This window comes from Hippocampus zosterae, chromosome 7, assembly GCF_025434085.1.
Source record: "Hippocampus zosterae strain Florida chromosome 7, ASM2543408v3, whole genome shotgun sequence".
Taxonomy (NCBI): Eukaryota; Metazoa; Chordata; class Actinopteri; order Syngnathiformes; family Syngnathidae; genus Hippocampus; species Hippocampus zosterae.
In genome coordinates this window covers 18471400-18482636 of record NC_067457.1, presented here as the reverse complement: position 1 = coordinate 18482636, position 11237 = coordinate 18471400, and the positions used below count along the sequence as shown (strand labels likewise).

The 11237-nt window shown below is 42.7% G+C and overlaps 1 protein-coding gene across 5 annotated transcripts in view; it reads right to left on the bottom strand.

Annotated features, from left to right (window-relative positions):
• LOC127603748 (solute carrier family 45 member 4) overlaps positions 1-10777 on the bottom strand; it is a 29643-nt gene extending 18866 nt beyond the window's left edge. For 2 of the 5 annotated variants that reach the window (XM_052070333.1, XM_052070338.1), the window contains exons 1-2: positions 10567-10776; positions 9918-9973 (exon numbers count right to left, since the gene is read on the bottom strand). The gene's annotated coding sequence lies outside the window, so the exon portion shown is untranslated. Of the gene's footprint in view, positions 1-7361; positions 7517-9917; positions 9974-10566 lie in introns of those variants that run through there. The other 3 variants (XM_052070337.1, XM_052070336.1, XM_052070334.1) reach the window with 3 other exon arrangements.
• Positions 10778-11237: the final 460 nt, after the last annotated feature.

The window sequence follows — 11237 nt, the reverse complement described above, 5'->3', positions numbered from 1 at the left end:
GCTTGTACACGCAGGAACCAATTTGCAATGTGGAGATCAAATCAAGAGATGAATGACGCTGACTTGGGGTCATGTGGAAGCGGGAAGCCAGTAGGACGTAGTGCAATGACAGACTCTGTTGAGCCATCTATCTGATCCATTCCAGTATTTGTTGTTTTTTATGTATTGACATTTTTCCAGCCTCTCTCACACAAAGACCCAGCAGAATTCGTACAAGTATAATCCACCTGTTCCTCTGAACAGAACACAACAAACACGGGTAGCCGCTAGCTTTACTAGCTAGCTAGCGTCAGCTATTACGATTGCCGCTAGTCTTAAAAGTCTTTGCCACCAAAATCTTATTGTAATAGTCCACGGGCAACAGCAGTGTGCTGACAAGAGCATCATAAAATATAGAATTTGTTTAATGAAATACACAACGACATTGCGACACTTGTGTTTCTTTAGCAAGGACACCGACGTTGGTGTAAGCGGCTGTTTGGTTGCTAGGAGTGCATACTAATTTCCACCCAAAATGAGACTGGTAGCAAGTCCATCCTGACATACAATTAAAGCAATAGCGAAATGCTTACATTTTTTGGGGGGAGCCTGTCTTTGGTGTTGCATCATACGACACACGATGAGATAGGACATGCATAGGACTCCAGCTAATCACAACTACAATTAGCATCATGGTGAATGCCCTATTGAAAACAAAATAATAGAAACAATCAAGCTAAGTAGTGCTGAGTCAAAAATAATCTGTTCTCAATTCCTCTTTCTTTCACTTCTCGACACCTCCCCGCGCTCTCATGTCTCACCATTAAGATTCATGAAGCACTCCGGTTGGTCATTAATATTTCATAAAGGCGCATTTCTGCGACCTCACAGACTGCAGTGGGTTACATAATGGCCTCTCTCCTTTTCCAGACATGCCGATAGTACACACATTGAATTGAACATAAAACATGATGGACAAAAACCTGAGACAGGCTGTCAAACAATTACCCAGAGATTCAATCTTCTATTATTTCAGGGGTGTTCGACTTTGTGGGAAGTTTAAAATTGGCAATTTCGTTCGCGATTTGTCCCTTTAGCAATGATAAAAGTCTATCCCGGCTGAGTAGGTGTGGGCACACCCCAAACTGGTCGCCAGTGAACTGGAGCGTATCCATTAAAAAGCAACCATACACACTCATGGACAATTTAGTCTCCAACGAATGATGATGAGCAAAACAAATATAAATACTGTATTTGAAACTAGAAAAACATCCTTGGTCAAGTGAAAAAAAAGCAGAAGTCGGGAAGTTGAGACAGTGAATGACTTTAACGGGTAGTTTGTCCTGCATCCCAGGTAATCTGGTCAGCGCACGAGTTATTCTCACTCACTAAAATAGACCACCTTGTGTATTTTCAGCCTCACAAATCTGGTGCGGGTCTGCGAGACACAGGAGACGCCCGTCGTCCTCACTTGTCCCTGGCCTTGAACTTTCAAAAAGCAAAATGGTCAGTTATATATTTTTTTAAATTTATTTTTTTAACATCAACGGCTCAGTGTTTTGTTTGTTACATTCACTTGGTGGCTCAGATCAAATGCCCTGACATGCTGCTGTCGTTCCTGAGTCCGCCTACTTTCTTGCGACCTTATCCTCAAGTCACCTTTTTCTTTCTCACGTGGGTTCATTGTTGTCAATGTCAGCCACCCATGTCCTCCCGAAAACCCCTTAAGAGCTGAAGTGTAATTCCATATAAGCCGAACGAACCCATGATGTGGCCGCATGTACAAAACCACACATGCACTCAGTGAGGTGACCGCTACTGTTCTTGTCCATTTCTCCGCGGGGTGTAGCACAGACATAAATGGAGATGGTTAACAGGGAAGCTGCAGTAACGTGTGCTTTGTTGTACACGATAAAGAATATATGTACGTGAAAATTGTTAAATATTCTGCCTACGTCTGTTCCTCCACTTCTGACACAGCGGCTCGATGCTATTGGTTTGCACGGTGTTTCACCGGTAATTGTTTTTGCGCCACTCTCATCCCAAGGCATCTTTGGATAGATGAAATCCAACTCCAAGATAATGTTATCGTTCTCCTATCCTGTCTATTTTTCATCCTGTTCTCTTTTTCGGTCAATGCCCTTGCAAATCGTGCTCTGTCTGACTGCTTTTCCAGTAAATATCCACCCAGCGGGTAACCCACCGAGGCAGTGAGGAGCCGTGATGCAAAACCTGTCGCGGATCCATATAACACTATGCGGATCTACACTATATAGATGACAAGACCTTAGGATCAGGTTTACACAGAGTCGCACACATCACTCTGCATGCGTAGAGAATGAGACTCATCACAAGCCTTCCCAAAGGCAGCTGCTGACCTGTTCTCGGGCTCTTTCGTGAAGGCTGACGAAAAGTAAGGAAAGACAATGTTACACAGGAGGAAACCAACGGAAATTGCAGTACAGCGAAGAAAGTGGAGTATAAAACTACAATGTCCAGATCTTAAGGCACAGCAGCAGCGCAAGATCAAATTTGAGAGGCCAAACAGATACACGCAGCAGGCTACGCAGGCAAAACAAACGACTTTCCCTTTCTGCTCCTTTGTATTCCCATGGAAAAACATCCATATTCCCAGCAGCGGGAAGCAGATGGATCTGAGAGAGATAGAAAGAGGGAGAGATAGATGCATTTGGGCGCATTGTGGCCGCAGTGCAGTGAGTGGAGAGGAGGCACATGCGCTTCAACGTGCGCGCCAGCGTCAATGACAAATCCCGTACTCATAACACAAGGATTACCACAATACTGGCAGTTAGAAATTATGACATAATATACCTGCTGTTCGCATGCATTCACATTTCATGATGGGTTGAGCAAGAAACACATGTAGAAGAAAGTAATCAAGCCTATATGTAGTCATAGCTGAACCCCAACTTACCTGAATCTTGGCTAATATTAGCATCCAGAATGGCCAACATAGCAGCTAGAAATTTAGTCAACTGAATCTCTCTCTTTTTTTTTAAACCAAAAGACAAAAACAATACAATGAGAAGGAGGGATTTAAATGCATTATAACATCTACCAAAAACCAGTTAGCCTAATTTAGCTTAGTTTCATCTGACCCAACAATCAAGCTAGTAGCATCCTGATTTACCTGAAAAGCAACCACAGCAGTTTACAAGTAGATTAGCTACACGAGGCTGCAAAAACAATTGCCTTTGTATCAAAAAGAAGCATGACAATAAAGGGAAAGGGAACATTTCACAACAGAAGATGAGCCAATACAGACCAGTTTGCTTTATTTTTATTTTTACCGCTGCACTCCTAAGAGCCTGTAATCTGTCTGGCCCAAATAATGACTTGGCAAGCTAGTTAACATAAACACACTACTAAAAAGGGAAAATGGAATTTCGACTTGTTCTAACAGCTCGTTCAAACCATGTTGCCAGATTTGTGGTTTATCACAGCTAACATGCAAGCATCCCATAGAGGCCAAAACCACAGCAGCTAGCAATTTTGTTCGCTGAAATATATATATTTTTTGCCTCCTAAGACAAAAACAGCCATACGGGCTTTAATAAGCAGGGTCTTGTGATGCAAACATTAGTTTATTAAAGCCAATCAACACTTCATACTGGCAGGTGCGGATAGTAAGTGTGAACTGCTCATAGCGGAACACTAAATGGGCTAGCTCGTTAGCACGTAAGCTAACCGCGGACGTTAGCACGGAAGCTAACTGCGAAAAGTCGCTACGCAGCTGGAACCCACGACCAGACACCAACCAACCAAACCCCAGCGAGCGTGAGGGAGCCGGTAAACCCACTTGCCACGTTAGAAACACCCAGCAGCAAGCCTACTCTACACGCCACAAACTAGCATACAACCGGCTAGCAACGAGACCCGACAAAATGCCACCCAAACAGAAGCAAGACACAAAGCAGGAAGAGGATTCCCTGACCCTCACTCAAGTAAATGAATTACTCCAGCAACAAAAAGAACTTTTTACGGCGCTCTTGCAACAACAACAGGAAAGTTTCAAAGGATTTGTTAAGATGATAATACACTCAATAAACTCACGACATGACACTTTTACCAGGGAAGTCCAAGAAATAAAAACCAGCATCAACTTTACCCAAAAAGAGGTAGACGACATTAAAAAAAATCTAATCTGTCAAACTGGCCATTCCAAAGACATGCAAACAGAATTCTACAAAGTATGTGACGGCATGCTTGTATTATTGACTTCAAAATGGCGCCGCGAGAGTGGCTGCCTTTCCAGCAGCTCCTATTTTTTTGTTGTTCTACTTCTTCCTTTCATAACTTTGCTGCTGTGAATCTGGAATTTCTCCATTGCGAGACTAATAAAGGTTTTCTTAATCTTAACAAAGTGGACTACTTGGAAGGACAGTCAAGAAGAAACAACTTAGTAATTGATGGAATTGAGGAAAAACCTGGAGAAACATGGACTGAAACAGAGGAAAAAGTTCAAAAAATCCTTAAGGAGAAACTGCTGATACAGGGGCAAATTGAGGTGGAGAGAGCTCACCGCACAGGAAGACAAGACCCTGGAAGACCTCGACCAAGGCCAGTTGTGGTGAAATTTCTAAGATACAAGGACAGATCAAGGCTCCTACAAAAAAGCAAAATGGTCTTTTGCTATTATTAGCATTTGTATTTGGATAGTGTCACTCTCTATGTCATTCTTTACAGCACAAAGTAACAAAATGGTTACAGTCCTTGTTCCATGCATGCATGAGTCAGTCTCTCACAGGGTAGCCAGATTTGCGCTGGGCTCATGATAGCGGCTGCTAACTAATTAATGGCGAGCTTATCGAGGGACTGAGAGAATCCAAGGCAAACATGTCCAGATCTAAACAAAACCAAACTGTACCAAAATATATTAAACTGAAACAAATCTGAGAAACAGAAGGTTAAAAAATTAGGAGCTCAAAGAATTCCCATATATACACAATTGACCCCGTTCTGCAATCAATTAATTTCATGGACGCGACCACGGAGATAGTTCAGTCATCTGGCCCAAAAAGCGGCCATCTTGGCCTTAAAAATAAAGAAATAGAAGAGCCACAAGCAACCCATTGATTCCAGCAAACACCCAAATTGGCTTAAAGTTTCCACGCCTTCAAGTTGAGCCTCAACTTCAGCATACGTAAAATTGGGAACTACGTCATGAAATGTGGCCAGTTCTGTATAACAAGAACTGGCCACATTGCATACTTTCAAACTGGTTCCAATCAAAACAACATTGTGTTCATAAGACGCCTAAAAACAGGATTTTGCACTTTGCAGGCTTGGTTTAAGACATTGTTGTTTGAATCAAATTTGTGCCGGAAAACAGTAGAATGCAAGGGTCATTTTTATTTTTATTTTTTCGTGTGGAAATGATTTCCACAAAACTGGTCGAAGTACAATATGCTGGTGGTGGTCCAGATAAAGATCTGCGGACGCTTGGTGATTCAATGATGTCAGTTCAACGTTTATTGTGCACAGAACACTGGTGATACTTTGGTTTTCTGTAGAAATTTGGTTTTTCTGTAGAAATGTGTTTTTTCTGCAACTGTGCTTCAGAAGATTAGCATTTTCCCCCTATTTTCTTCAAGGGAAAAAAATACATTTTAATTGCATTTACAAATATTGGGGTCTCTGGAGTACCTGCCGAGCCTTCGAGTGTAAAATCAAGCAACAACTACCGGTAATTAAATCTATTGTTGACTGCGTATTTCTAAAAATGGGGCGAATCGGCCTGCTAACTGTCCCAATGCAGTTTCTCCGCCCATGACGTGGTAGCGAAACTGGCGAAACAGCCGTCATTTTGTTCTCTGGGTGCTAGACGACACTGAAATTATCATGCTGAACCCAAACGCTAAGCAGAGCTGCAGCATTAGCACGGGCTAGCGTGAGCTAACAGCGTTGTCAGTGTTATTTTCCGATAACTGACGACTCAACTAAATGACTGGAAGGGTCAGTGAAGTTGTCTATGTGAGTTAAGAGGAACGTGTTCAACGATCAATCCACTGCATGCACCACATACACCAATCTGCTATACTACGATAATTGACAAGCGTAATTTGGAGGCATGGCGAAGAAGTGTTGCCTCCCGAAGTGAAAAATGCTTTTACTTCTTTCCTAAGGGGTATGTGGGGGGCATCCTTTATATTTTGACCAAATAATGAAAGGCATTTTTTTATAAACAGAACGTTTTTATTTTGTAATTGTGAAAGTGGTGAATAGACGCCTTTGTCAACATCCCTCCACACAAAAACAGTTTCAAGCCGCCTTTGGAAAAGCAAAAAGATTTTCTCCTTTTTAGTTGTCATGCATGAGCATGTATGAAAGCTTGACTTGACTGATGAGTTTTTGGTTTCTTTGGGACAGCCACACAATTATACAAGCTGCAACAAATGTATTTTCTGGTTAGCACAGATGGTAACAAAACGGTGCGCCAATGAAACGCCCTAACATTCGTCTCATTTGGAATGAAAACCCAAGTACGCGCCCCCGCCCCCCCTCCCAAAAAAAACACTGTAAGGATCAGCTCCACAAGTGCCGTTTTTCCAATCTAAATGATTAACTCCATTAGTGTACATCACACCCTGTGCACTTGAAACTGCGCCCTCACCGTCCGCATCTCAGTCGCCGTTTGCTAACCCAAGACACACGTCTGTCCACGCTGCTGCATGTTGAGACGTCCACCACGATTTTAACGTAACTAGACGCTGCATCATGTGATTGGAAAAATCTTTTTTTTTAACTTTTATTGTACAATTTATGATTCATCTGTGATTATTTAACCAATTCAAGAAAATAAAACATTGTGTTATGTACATGGAAAAATGGTCATTTTACCCCAAAAATTATATGATCCTTGACAATAAATAAATCAATTTGTCCAATAAATTGTAATAAATTGTCCAATCGCTTTTTAAAAATTCATTTTAAAAGATCTCTACAAAGAACAAATGCATTTCAATTAAGATTAAGATATCCTTTTTGTCCCACACTGGGGAAATTTACAGTTTAACTAAGTTTTAAATTAACTAAGTTTACGGGACAATTTACAGGGAAAATTAATGTGACAACTATTAACAGCACTCTTTATGAAATGCTTTAAGAATGAAAGCATTTCAGATTAAAAATAGTGACCTGAAGAAACAATTCAAGCATGACAGTAAAAATATGCAACTTAAACTATTGCCTGTGCAGTTAAAACAACCAGAGACCATTTCCAGAAGACATTTTGATTGTGACACACTTTGGTATCAATGCGCCAAACAGTAAAAATCAAAACAACAAACAAAACACAACACACTCTAACATCCACATGCAAGTTAAAAAGGCCTCCAGAAATCTTGTACTTGTTAACTGACCTTTACTCGGATCACATCAGTCTTTGCCTGCTGAGTCCACAAAAATGCATTTAAGAAAGAAAAAAAAAAGGCACAAGGACCTGTCTAATCCTCGGAAGCTCAAGCCTTTTGACTTCAGTAGGATTCATGCGACTTCTTTTATAGCCACCACTGTGTGTGTGTGTATGTGAGAGAGAGCGAGAGAGAGAGATGTAAAAGCCTCATACAGGTTTTGTGCACAGCAATTTTCCGCTAGTTGGAAATAGGTTATCTTCCGTGTGCGTGCGTGCATGCATATGTGTGTGTGTGTTCTTTATTTCAGTCTAGCCTAACCAACGACCATTAAATCCAGTGGGACATCCATTCTCAAAGACCTAAGAAGGTCCTCAAATGGTGAGTTGGCCTTAAATGCTGACACCATTTTCAACCAACAAGGGTTAATTGGTCAATTTATTTTCAAGATGGCGTTAAGACAAGAAGAAGTTACAAGGAAGCGGACTTTTGTCCAGTGCTAAGCGTTTCTCGGTGTCACGAGAGTCGGAGATGACAATAGTCATGTGGATGAAGTGCTGGTTACGGGTTGAATTTCGGGTAGGACACTTCCTGTTTTTTGTACCCTGAAAATGACTGAGCCAGAACTGGTACTGACTATTGGTCATTTTTGTCAACAAAGCCCTTGGAATTCAGTGCGCTTCCTTTTCGCATGATTGTTTGGGTTCGCTCCAAGTAAGGACGACAACAACCATCACAATCAAAAATACAATTTGACGATTCCGATATAATTTCAGATTCAATCGTCATCACTTTTCAGTGGTATCGTCGATGTTCTTCACCTTAAGCTTCCATCATTTCTGTCATCCTTGTATGATCTTTTTCTGAATAAGCCCCGAGCTCACCGAGCGGCGAACAACAGTGAGCGTTGTAGAAGGCAGCGGATTGTCAGGATTTGTCACTAGTTTGTTAAAAGCCGCAAATGTTTGCCTAACAGTCACCAGATGTTTGCATTTGCATGTAATTTTCTTGATGCAAATTTTTGTTGACCATGTTAAAAGAAATGTTTAATATTCTGACATTCTAAGAAGGAATTCTCATTATACAACTTGTTGAATTTTGTTATACAAAGTTTTATTATCTTCTATCTGTGTGGTTGAAGTCACTGATGTGGTTAAAAAGGCTCCTCGGTGGCAAGGCGCCAGGGGTGGATGAGATACGCCCGGAGTTGCCTAAGGCTCTGGGTGTTGTGGGGCTGTCCTGGTTGACCCGCCTCTGCAACATTGCGTGGTCAACGGGGAGAGTGCCTCTGGATTGGCAGACCGGGGTGGTAGACCCTCTTTTTAAAAAGGGGGACCGGAGGGTGTGTTCCAACTATAGAGGGATCACACTCCTCAGCCTCCCTGGTAAGGTCTATTCAGGGGTGCTGGAGAGGAGGGTCCATCAGGAAGTCGAGCCTCACATTGAGCAGGGTCCTCGAGGGTATGTGGGAATTTGCCCAACCAGTCTACGTGCGTTTTGTGGACTTGGAGAAGGGGTACCAAACCCCCTGATACGGGCGCAAGATTGTGACTTTTTTTCCCCCTCACAATTCCTGCCAGATGACATTTCCTTTACTCTGAACTTTGTACTGACATAATCTCGGCAAAATGTATGGATGACAAGAATGTGATTTATCTCAATTGTTAACACGTACAATATGGAGGTGTTGTCCACCGTCACGGAACACATGTCGGAACTTGCGGTTTGAGAATCCACTGTTCATCTCATCCGCTTATTGCAGATAATGAAAGAACACGAAGCCAAGAATGTCAACAACTTGTTTAGAAGTGCGCCGAATACTTTCTTGGCGTTGCATTTGTGCGCACGAGCGTGTGCACGCGCATGTGACAACTTGCTCCGGGATACATCAGACCGCTTGTCAATACGTCAATGTGCTGACTAAGCAGCAGTTGGCAGTCAGCAAATATTTCATGAAGAGGAAGTGGATTGCTCCCACTTCAGCTTGCAGCCAGCTGCAAGCGAAAACCGCAAAAGCGCACGAACGTGGAATCCGAGTGAGACGAGTGCAGATGCTGTCGGATTCATTCGGACCCCGTCTGGGCCAAACAAGGCCGTATTTTCAAAAGTCTCGTTGAGTGGATCTATTCAGTATTGTTCTGGTCCACATGTTTGTGGTTTGTGCAGCACAGGAAAGAGCCATTTGTAGCCGCTTTCTTGACAACCTCGTATTCTTACTCTGCTGACCAACAACATGAATGGAAAGCAGTGTACGTGTGCTTGTACATTGAGACCATAATTCCTGCAAAGTGGTCACCTGATGAATCATCCACTGAACCCGCCTATTGTAAAGTTGAAAAAAGGATCACATTTATCTAAAATTGTCATTTTTAAAAACGACAGATCTCTATGAGGTGAAGGAGGCCTATTGTTTTTAAGGAATGGTTTCACTTGCATTACACCTGTATTCACGTTTGATACAATAACAATTATTCATCCCATCGCCAGCTGCGTAAATATGAGCACTCACAAGCGACTTTTTTTTTCGTCGCAGAAATATAGCAGGCAATAAATAAGACAACTCACCAAAAAGGGTTTGAAAGCTTCATTAATGTCGTTTGATGCAAGCCGTCGTCGTGGACCTGCACGCAAACACACGCGAAAGGAAGTGAGAAAACAAACAAGATAACACAGGACTACCAACCTTGTGCACTGCGGTCACTGCAATAGAGAAGTTAGCACATCAACACTTTACCACTTGCAAACACGCAAACATCGATTCTCTGCAGCCAATTAACGATCGTGTCATGCACGAAAAGCACATCAAAAATGCAACGAATCACCTCGAAATGTCCACTATTAACACCTATCTACATGTAAAAACAACACTGTATTGCTTCTGTCAACTATGTGGTTAAGTTGCGAACGAAGAGGCCACGGATCAGGCTAATTACACAGCTAATCTGTTTTGAGTTCAATGTCATTAAAGACAGTAAAGGTCAAATATGTCCGTCTTGTTGTAACTGTTTTCCAACGGTCAATTCTCCCCACTCGCCCCTCCATCCTTCCTCCGCCCATTGCACCAGCAACCTGAGATGCTGCAGCCGCCGGCAGGAGGTTCAGCAGAGGCGACCACAAAAATGCTTCATAACAACCCCCCCCCCCCCCACCTCTTCTGACTCCACGTTATCCCTGCAGATCAACTGGCTTCACCGAGCCCGGACACCGGACTCACCTCGCCGGTTCGTGTCAAGCCGCCGTCTCCGCGGTGGTGTCCGTGAGTCGGCCAAGCTCCACTGCTACGCACCTCGGTCACGAAGGTTCCGAAACAGCCGCGACTCAGGACTGCAACGGCGAGGTCTCCAATGCGCCTTTAAAGTAACGTCGGAAGAAGCATACGTCGCGCTGCCTTCCGTCAACGTCATGGGTGCTTTGCATAAAACAGGGCGGGGCCCACTGCCAGCTGGTGGAGGAACACAAACGAGCAGTTTTTAACCCGTGTTGTAGCGACCAAAACAAAGTTATATAACTTAATATTTATACACATTAGCAACAAAACAGAGGAAAATAGCATTTATCTATCTGTATATATTCATCTTTACAGGCACATAACGAGTGAAATGTCCTTTTTAACTCCTCCGTCTGTTCGCTCCATAGCAGCATGCTGACTAAGAGACGGACAAAAACACAAATGTAAGGTACAGTGCTGTGAATTGTTTGCATATGCGATCCGTTCGTCCTTGTTGTAGGTCTGCATGCCATTGAGAGGTATTCTATTTTTTTACAATCTGTAGTGCTTTGCTAAAACAATGAGCATAATCGGCATTTCCAAATGCCAGTCTGTTTGAGCGGGAAGTCTTCAAGGTTCTGCTAGAAAGCAATACATGTCAGGGAAAGCTTACTAGA